The 9,177-nt window shown below is 32.2% G+C and overlaps 1 pseudogene; it reads left to right on the forward strand.

Annotated features, from left to right (window-relative positions):
- Window positions 1-4,927: 4,927 nt before the first annotated feature.
- LOC131068930 (alpha-humulene synthase-like) lies at window positions 4,928-8,962 on the forward strand (annotated as a pseudogene).
- The last annotated feature ends 215 nt before the right edge of the window (window positions 8,963-9,177 follow it).

A 9,177-nucleotide genomic window follows, 5' to 3' on the forward strand; every position in this document is an offset into this window, starting at 1 on the left:
ACCAATGGAGTCATCCAATTTAGCTATCTTAGGGATGATTTTGAAGACTATTCTAGTTCATTTGACATTTTCCAAAATAGTAGGGTTTGCAATGAATTTAGGAACAGAGGATGAAGAAGCCATTTCATAAGATAAATACGTTTAACTATTGAATGCAAGTGAAAACCTTGGATGCTCTGAAAAACCTTTGCTTCTTTGCTTCCTGAATGTTGACACTCAACTTTTGTACTCTTCAAATGCTTGAATGCATTGGTAATTTGAAATGAGAAATTACTATTCTTTATAACCAAAAAGTTAAGTTACAACTACAATAAATGCTTCGCCGATGAAGTGAATACTCAACTTGTCTGGCAGTAAAGAAGAATTATAACTTCTTACCACCAACTGAGGGTAAATGCATGATCTTCAGTTAGTTGCCTTACCCCTAAGGATTATTCCTTAGCTAGATGAAGAATCTCCTACTAGTGCAGGATGTGCAGGATTACTCTATTCTATCAGAGCAGAGACAGATTCATCATTCCTCTGATCTCTCTTCTTGATCCATTATTTAGTGAATTCTTTCTTGATTTCATTTATCTTTTCTTTTCCTTTGTTATTAGATCCTCTATTGTTCACCGGTACAGTCTTACTTCTATGAAATTTTGCAATATGCCCAATCTTTTTGCATGCATAACAGGTTACATAGTTTCTCTAAATAGATTTTCTATAACCTTGACTAATTTGATTTCTGCATTGATTAGATAGATGTCCAAATCTACCACAAATATAGCATTTCACATTCATTCTACAATTGTCTAAATTATGACCATTTTTATTGCATTTGGAACATTGACCGGTGGATGAGTTTGTATTCTGATTATCCCTAACTCTGCACTGATTTTCTCTGTGACCATATTTATTGCAATTAAAACATTTCCCATTGAATTTATAAGCATTAGGTTGCCTTACTGGTTTTCTATGATCATGAATGTTTGTAGTTTCATAACTTTCTCCATGTTCAAATCCAAGTCCAACAATTTGTCCATCAGGTTTCTGACTTTTCAACATATCATCAAGCTTGTCTGAACTATTCTTTAATTTGTCTTTGTATTCATTTGAAATGACCAAATCACTTTCTAAAGTACTAACTTGTCTCATAAGTTCCTCTTTGTCATGTTGCATGTGAATCAAATCTATTTTAAGCATATCATTTTCATGACTAAGCCTTAGAGATTCATCTGATCTTTCATTAAGTCTTCTTGCCAAATCTTCTTCATTCCTTTTTATATCTTCAATATCCTTACATAGTCTCATGGTTAAATCTTGCATCTCATTCTTCATGTTACTGTTTTCTTGTCTCAGTTTCTCTACAATATCTCTGAGAGTTTCCTTTTCATCATCATCTTCATTTTACAGTTGCACATGTAATTCTTTTCTCTTATTCTTTGCTATAACTAGGTTACCTTGAAGTGCTTTGATAAATTCATGAGAAGTTCTGAGTTCATCTTCCAATTTGATATTCTTCAATTTTTTTGCATCAAAATCTTCAAGAGCTCCTTCTAGTTGTTGTCTAAAACTTTCCATTGGTACTAGTTTTAGAATATTCCTCAAGTTGTTAGGCTTCTATAAATAGAGGACTAGGCTCTGATACCAATTGTTAGATACTTGATTAGTCTCAAACACACTGAGAGGGGGGGGGTGAATCAGTCTCTAACCAGTGGATGATAGATTTAAACTTATTTGTAACTTTACAACCCAAATTAATATATCGGTAAACAAATAATAATAAAGTAAAGAGAAACAAAAGAATAAGCATCAATGGACACCATAACACATATATTTTTGGCGAGGAAACCTAGCAGGGGAAAAACCTTAGTGGAATTTGTGACCCACAATATTTACTCACTGGCGAATATGAATAAATATTACTTAGTACAATAGGGGCATGCACATGCAGGAAAGCCAACTGACTAGAGCTCACTTCTCAACAGAAAAAGGGGGTCCCATTGACTACAATTGGATGGTTAAATCCAATAACAATGTACTACTTCAAAATAGCATCTACAATGCCGGATTCAGTACTGGTTTAAGGTTTGTCTGATACCTCTACCATAAACCTTTCTTCATTCTGCTCTTCTTCTTATTCACTCTCAAAATAAATACATCAAAGTGCATATACAATTATTTGCTAACATATACCGCTTACATACATACCTAATTACATTTCAAAATGACCTACAAGATCTCATACATATATGAGTCTTTACAATACACCATACCATCTATACAAATATAATATTACATTACAATACAATTTGCATAAACAATATTAATTCCATTTCAGCTTGGACTGCTAGTATGATCTGTTGCTGGTGTAACTGGATACCAGTGTGAATAACCCATGTAATGACTGTCAGTGCTAGTAGGTGAAGTCTACTACCAGTATAACCTTTGAACCTTGTTACCCGTTCGTTTCCATCAATAACAACATCAAACATTCTCATTTAAGTGTATAATGCAAACATGGTACAGCTCTTCTCCTCTTTTTCTCTGTAGGATCTCCTTCTCACTACTCTGCACTTTACCAGTGCTAAACTCTACTGGTCCACTATCTACCTTCTCTACAACTCTTTTCACTTTTTCTCTATCGGTATAACCACTACCGGTTATGCTCTTCACTCTCCCTCTTTTCTCAGATACTCTTTGAGCACTTGGCTCATTTCCTCTCACATGCAGAAGTAATTACCGCTGAAGATCTTTGCATCAGGTTTTCTCATCATGCTCAAGGCAAACCAAAACTAATCGGATCTTCCCCAATCTAATCTTCGTGACAACCAATAGTACACCTCTACCATTATCACACCATCTTGATCATGCCTTCTATGGCTATCTTCTTTTTCCCTATTAACTAATCTCTTTATCAACCACTAAGATTTGTCTTGTTGTTCCCTTCACCTGCCTTGATCTCCTCAATCAGTCTTAGCTGGCTCATAGTTGTCCTCTAGACCTTGAGCCGCAAAATTCTGCAATAGCTCTACAACATGTCCCATGATTTGTGGGATCTCTCATTAATGTCAACCAGCTCTGCAACTACCCTGTCAGTTCACATTCTTTCTTCATTAGAATGCAAGTCCGTTACCTTGAATCCATGTGGCATTCATGTCGACCAATTGTCATCTTGACTCTTTCATGTCAGTCTAGATAGGATCACCAACCAAACACTCTACTGGTTCCTCTTTCCTACTGGTATACAAACCCTGTCGGCACACTCTACAAGTTAACTCATAATGTCTATCTTGAGCATGCTCATTCCCACAAGATGGGAAGACATTTGCATCTATACCTTGCTCATATTACTGGTGGACTTACATACTGATAAACCTTCTTGATGACACTCTGTCATCAACTATCAATAGACTTCATCTTTAGTCTGACCATTCTCCTCACATAGTATCTGATCAGCCTTGCCTTCTCCCTGATCAACTCTGACCATATCACAACCGATTTGTCAAGATGAAAAACACATCACACTCATTTTGTACTGGCATTTCAACATGCGTTTACCTCTTCTCTCTTATCTCAAAGAATCATGGTGCACACTATGCATACCTAGAGATAAGTTCCACTTACTAGTGCACTGACACCTTGACATCTGCATTCTGCAATGTACTCATGTGGCTTCCCTATTTGTGCAGCATATCTTCAAATAGGCACATGTGATCCAATGATAGAACTTTCACTATCAGTCATTACTTCTCATGATGACTGCATCTGTTAGGATTCCCAAAAATACTAGGAGGGGGGGTGAATCAGTATCTAACTAGTTAGTGAATTTTCTAAACTTATTATATGAAAAGCATTCCAAAACTGTGTACCGGTAACCAAAATTAATACAGTAAATAAGAACAATAAGAAAAACATGGAAGACATGCCATAACACAATATTTTAATGAGGAAACCCAGTCTGGGAAAAACCTTCGTGGGATTTGTGACCCACAATATTCGCTTACTGGCCAATAAGAGAATATTACTATTGCAATAGGGGCCTGCACATGCAGGAAGGCCAAGTGCCTAGAGCTCACTACTCAGTTACAAAAGAAGTCTCACTGACTTACAAAAATGGATTATGAAAATCCATTGTCATGTACTACTTTAGATCAGCATCTACTATGCCAGGTTCAGTACTGGTTTAATCTCTATAATAATCATAAACCCTTATCCAAAATTTGCCTTACAATTCACACATTAGGTCTACAATAATCTAACCATATCCTCTTCTTAAATGATCTACAAGATCCCATACTTATATGAATCTTATTACAATCCACCATGTTAGCTTACAAAAAGATTTTACAATTAAATACAAAATATGATTAAACAAAATTCATGTCAGACATGGTGATGGTAATCAATCTTTTTGGTGTCGGTGAACTGTATGCCAGTGTAGAGTCTGCTAGTGCTGATACCTGTTGGTAACATATGATTGTAAGGTTGCCATCAATAAAAAAACCTTCAATCACCTACAATTTCTCATTGGAGTGTGCATTTTCCAACAATCTCCCCCTTTGGCATTGATGGCAACACTCATGAGAAAAATCCAAAAAGTGTCCAAAAAAAGAATCTACCAAAACTTGTCAAATCCATGTTAACAAAATGTGTGCTCCCCCTGAGCTGATGATGTCTCTGATCATTTTTCTCATCAAAATACAAATTTTGCTACCTAATCACAAATACTCAATCAATAAAGAAGAAAGCTAAAAAAAATCAAACTCTTTACATTTACATAAGACAAAAATAGTGTTTCCATGTCATCCGTTGATCAAAGGAAAAACATCAACTGCCACACCAGCGACGTAAGCGGTCAAAAACAGCAGCAGATTGCACGTACCCTGAATTTACACTAAAAAGCACTATAAATAGCAATGTACGTGTAAAGTTGAGCACAAGCATTAAACTTTTCTAATATCTGTTTAGTTTGAAGTTAAACCATTTTCGAGTGCTTCTGCGATGTCTAATTTGAAGGGAGACCACATTTCTTCTGTTTCTTCCATACCATCTAATGCTCTCAATCATTGGGATGATGATTTTGTGCAATCTATCGAAACATCAAACGCGGTAAATAACTATTTCTGTTTCTTTCTATAATCTTCTGGAATTTTTCTTCTTTGCTGATTTGCATTTTTCAGGGATCTGAATACCGCGAACGTGTGGAAACACTGGTGAAAGAAGTGAAAATGTTCTTAAAACAAATGCAAACTGGAGATTGCGATCTGATCGAGCGGCTTGAGATGATTGATGCATTGCAATGCCTCGGAATAGATCGATATTTTCAGGCTGAGATAAAAGAAGTTCTTGATTACGTTTACCAGTTTGTAAAATGTCAATATATAGATTGTAATTTGTTATATACATATATATAGACAGAACTATTGCTATTTTTCATTTGCAATGGATTATGCAAGCTTGGAAAGATTAACCAGGAGAGTTAATTTGTGGGGCAGAGCTTGGGATGGAAGTGTGGGGATAGGATTGGGATGTGAAAGTTGTAGACCGAATCTGAATGCCACAGCTTTAGGACTCAGACTTCTTCGACTACATCGTTATGATGTCTCTGCAGGTACCCAAATAATAGTCGAGATGCTTTTCAATCTCTTTATGATATATTTTATTTTTTCATTCTTGTTATTATTTTTTAATTTGATTCTGTGTTTTCTCTATTAACATTTTAGAGCATATTATGTGATTCATCATCAGCATGTTAGAGAGCTCAAGATGTAGAAAATGGAGCTCTCTATTATCATGATGATGGATCACAGGGTGTGATCTGAAATGTTGATGCAAGAAAGTATGCATTATCGAATTCAAAAACAGCAACAAAAATCGATATAGATTGTGATCTGAAATGTTGATGCAAGAAAACATACATAATTGAATTCAGAAACAGCGACAAAAATCGATATAGATTGTGAAAAATTGATATAATTAATACCTTTTATTTGCATATTTAGAAACATGATTAATTAGTTGTTTTTATGTATAATGAGAAGATACATTGAAGAATTTCAAGGACAATAACGGGCAGTTCACATTTTATGGAGGGAACAATGATAACGATGAAAATAATATTAAGGAAGAGGATGTGATGAGAAGTATGCTCAATCTTTTAAGAGTTTCCGGTTTAGCATTTTCTGGAGAAATTGTTATGGAAGAGGCCAAAGCCTTTAGCGCTGTATATCTAAAAAACTTATTAGAAAATTCTGGAGATACATATAAGAGAAGTTTTCTGAAAGAGGTAATAAGTTGATTTTTTTTTAAAATTATTTTAGCATATTTAAGATACTGATCAATGTATTTATAGTAGAAAAGCACAAATTGATATATGATTTTTAACTTTTTTTTAAATATTTAATTTTCATTTTATAGGTGGAGTATGCTCTCATATATGAATGGTCTCGTACCTTTATTAGATGGGAGGCACCAAATTTCATACAAATATATGAGTTAGACAAGCAAAGGTATAATCAAAATATTGTTGTTTTATTAAGATATTTAAAGTCTTATATTTGTTAACTATAAGATTTAATTGTTTTCTTTAGATTGAAAGACAAAAGAATTTTAGAGCTGGCAAAATTGGATTTTAACATACTGCAATTTCAGTACAAGTTAGAGATGAAAGAACTCTGAAGGTAACAAAGAGATACTTGAAGTGTTTTATTTTTTGTAATATTCTAAGACATATTACTCCATTCTTTAATACTTGAATAATGCACACAAGATATCTCAATCTTTTAAACAAATTGAATAGAATTAAACGGATTGAAATATAATAATGTTTGTGTTGAGGTTCACTATTCATCCAACTTTTCTCTATTGTAGTGTATAATATAATGATACCATTATATCTTAATTTATAAGATTGTTTTAAATAATTGTATAAGATATTTATTTCTATAAATATATAACAATAAATTGAATGAATAGGATGAATAACACTATAATTTCTAATGAATGATTTCAATTTTAAAATATAATTTACATTTCAATATAAATGATTTTTAAATAGTTTATAAATCTTATAATTTTATATGAATTAAAATTTATTTTAATTTTTTAAAATTTTCTTATAAATCTCAATTTGTGTTGTAGTTGGTGGGAGAATTCTGGCATCTCCAAGCTAGTTGCAACAAGGGAGCGAACAATGGAATATCTACTTTGGGCAGTTTCTGCAACAGATAAATTGGAGCTTTCTAGAAGTAGAATTGCTATGACAAAAATCACATGTGTTGTCACACTCTTGGATGACATTTTTTATGATTATGCAACACTTGAGCAACTCAAATGTATTACAGATGCCATTTCTCAAGGTTGGGATATTTCTATTATTAAAGACATTCCAAACAACCTCAAGACATGCATTGAATTTGTTTTCAAAACAGTTCATGAATTAACAAGTGATGCTACTAAAGAGCAAGGACGTGACATGATGCCTTTTGTTACAAAAGCAATATGTATACTTCTTCAAGACCCAAGATTTTAATTTATTTTTTAATACACAACATACATTATATAAGAAAAAAATATCAAATAAATACTAGGTTAAATTCTAGATTAGTGAAATAAATACTAGATTAGATTCTAGATTAGTGAAATAAATACTAGATTAGATGCTAGAGTAGTGAAATTTTAGAGCCATTAGAAATCACAACTAAATTTATTTTCCACATAATTAGATCTTATAGAAATGGAACCTTATGAAACTAACAAAAAGAAATTAAGGGTTGAGTTATGAGTATGTGACATTTTTTACCTAGAAAGTTAACAGTATTCTTGATTTCGATGATTGATGAATATTAATATGATTAAATAGAGAACCAAAATAAAATTACTAAATTATATTCTTATTTTAGACTTGCTAATGTATTAATCATATAGTATCCCAAATAAGTAACAATGCACCAACTTATATTTATCATGTTGTTCTGTATATTTCACCAAAAATAAATAAAATTATTGAGGTTTATACTAAAAAGTAATATATTACTACCAATAAAAATAATTATTAGTTATTTCTAGGTTTGACATTATACTTAGGTTATATGAAATTAAGACAATAAATTTAATATTATTATATGTACTTTGTATCCCTACAAAAATTCATTTTGATCGTATTCAAAAATAGAATTAGTTATATAGATCATGGAAAAAAATATTGAAATAGATTTAACATGTATATTGTATTGTCATTTAGTGGGCAGATTATATAGAAGCTTGCTTTGAGGAAGCGCGATGGAAAACAAATGGATATTTTCCCACCTATAATGAGTACATAAAGTTTGCTGAAAAATGTGTATCATTTGGACCAATATTGGTACATACTTGCTTGTTAGCATCTCACATTTTGTGTGATGATGATATTGAGAAGATATACCTTGATACTTCTAGATTCTATCATCTCATGCGAGTGTGTATGCGGTTAACTGATGATATCCATGATTTTGAGGTTTTGATTCTTTTTCCCTTTTTTATTAACATTAAATATAGATATAAATTTTAGTGTATATTAAATATTAACATATTTCTAATGTTTATGTAGGATGAGAGGCTCCATGGGAAAATCGCCCCAGCTATTTCTTGTTATATGGGTGATAATCAAAATTGTTCAGAAAAAGAGGCAATAAATCACATCACCAAACTCAAGAATAAGTTATTGAAGGAATTGACAAGAGAATTGTTCAAACCAAATAATGTTTTACTGGATTGGGAGAATATATGCATCAATAGTACCAGAGGAGTAGAATTCTTTTATATATTTGGAGATGGTTTTACACATTGTGACAAGGAGGTCAAGCATCAAATATTTAAAGTTTTTGTTGACCCAATAGAAATCTAAAAAGAAAAGAGTTTTCATTACCTGAAAATGAAATTCTCTCTTTAATGTAGACTTTTAGTAAGTCACAAAACTTTGATGATACTTCTACTTTTGTTTTTTTTGTAATGATTTCTTTCTTACTATAATTAATCTATGCTTATTTAGATTTAATTGCAACATTTCATTTAGATGGCGTTGACATGTTGTATGGTTTTCATATATATGTTGTATGAGTATTATATCTAAAACAAGTGTTCTATGTTTCTAACCTCTTTTCAAATTTGATTAGTTAAGAAAATTATTTTATTAGTTTTGTCATTTTTTTCAAT

The sequence above is a fragment of the Cryptomeria japonica genome, chromosome 7 (genome assembly GCF_030272615.1).
Source record: "Cryptomeria japonica chromosome 7, Sugi_1.0, whole genome shotgun sequence".
In the NCBI taxonomy this organism is placed as follows: Eukaryota; Viridiplantae; Streptophyta; class Pinopsida; order Cupressales; family Cupressaceae; genus Cryptomeria; species Cryptomeria japonica.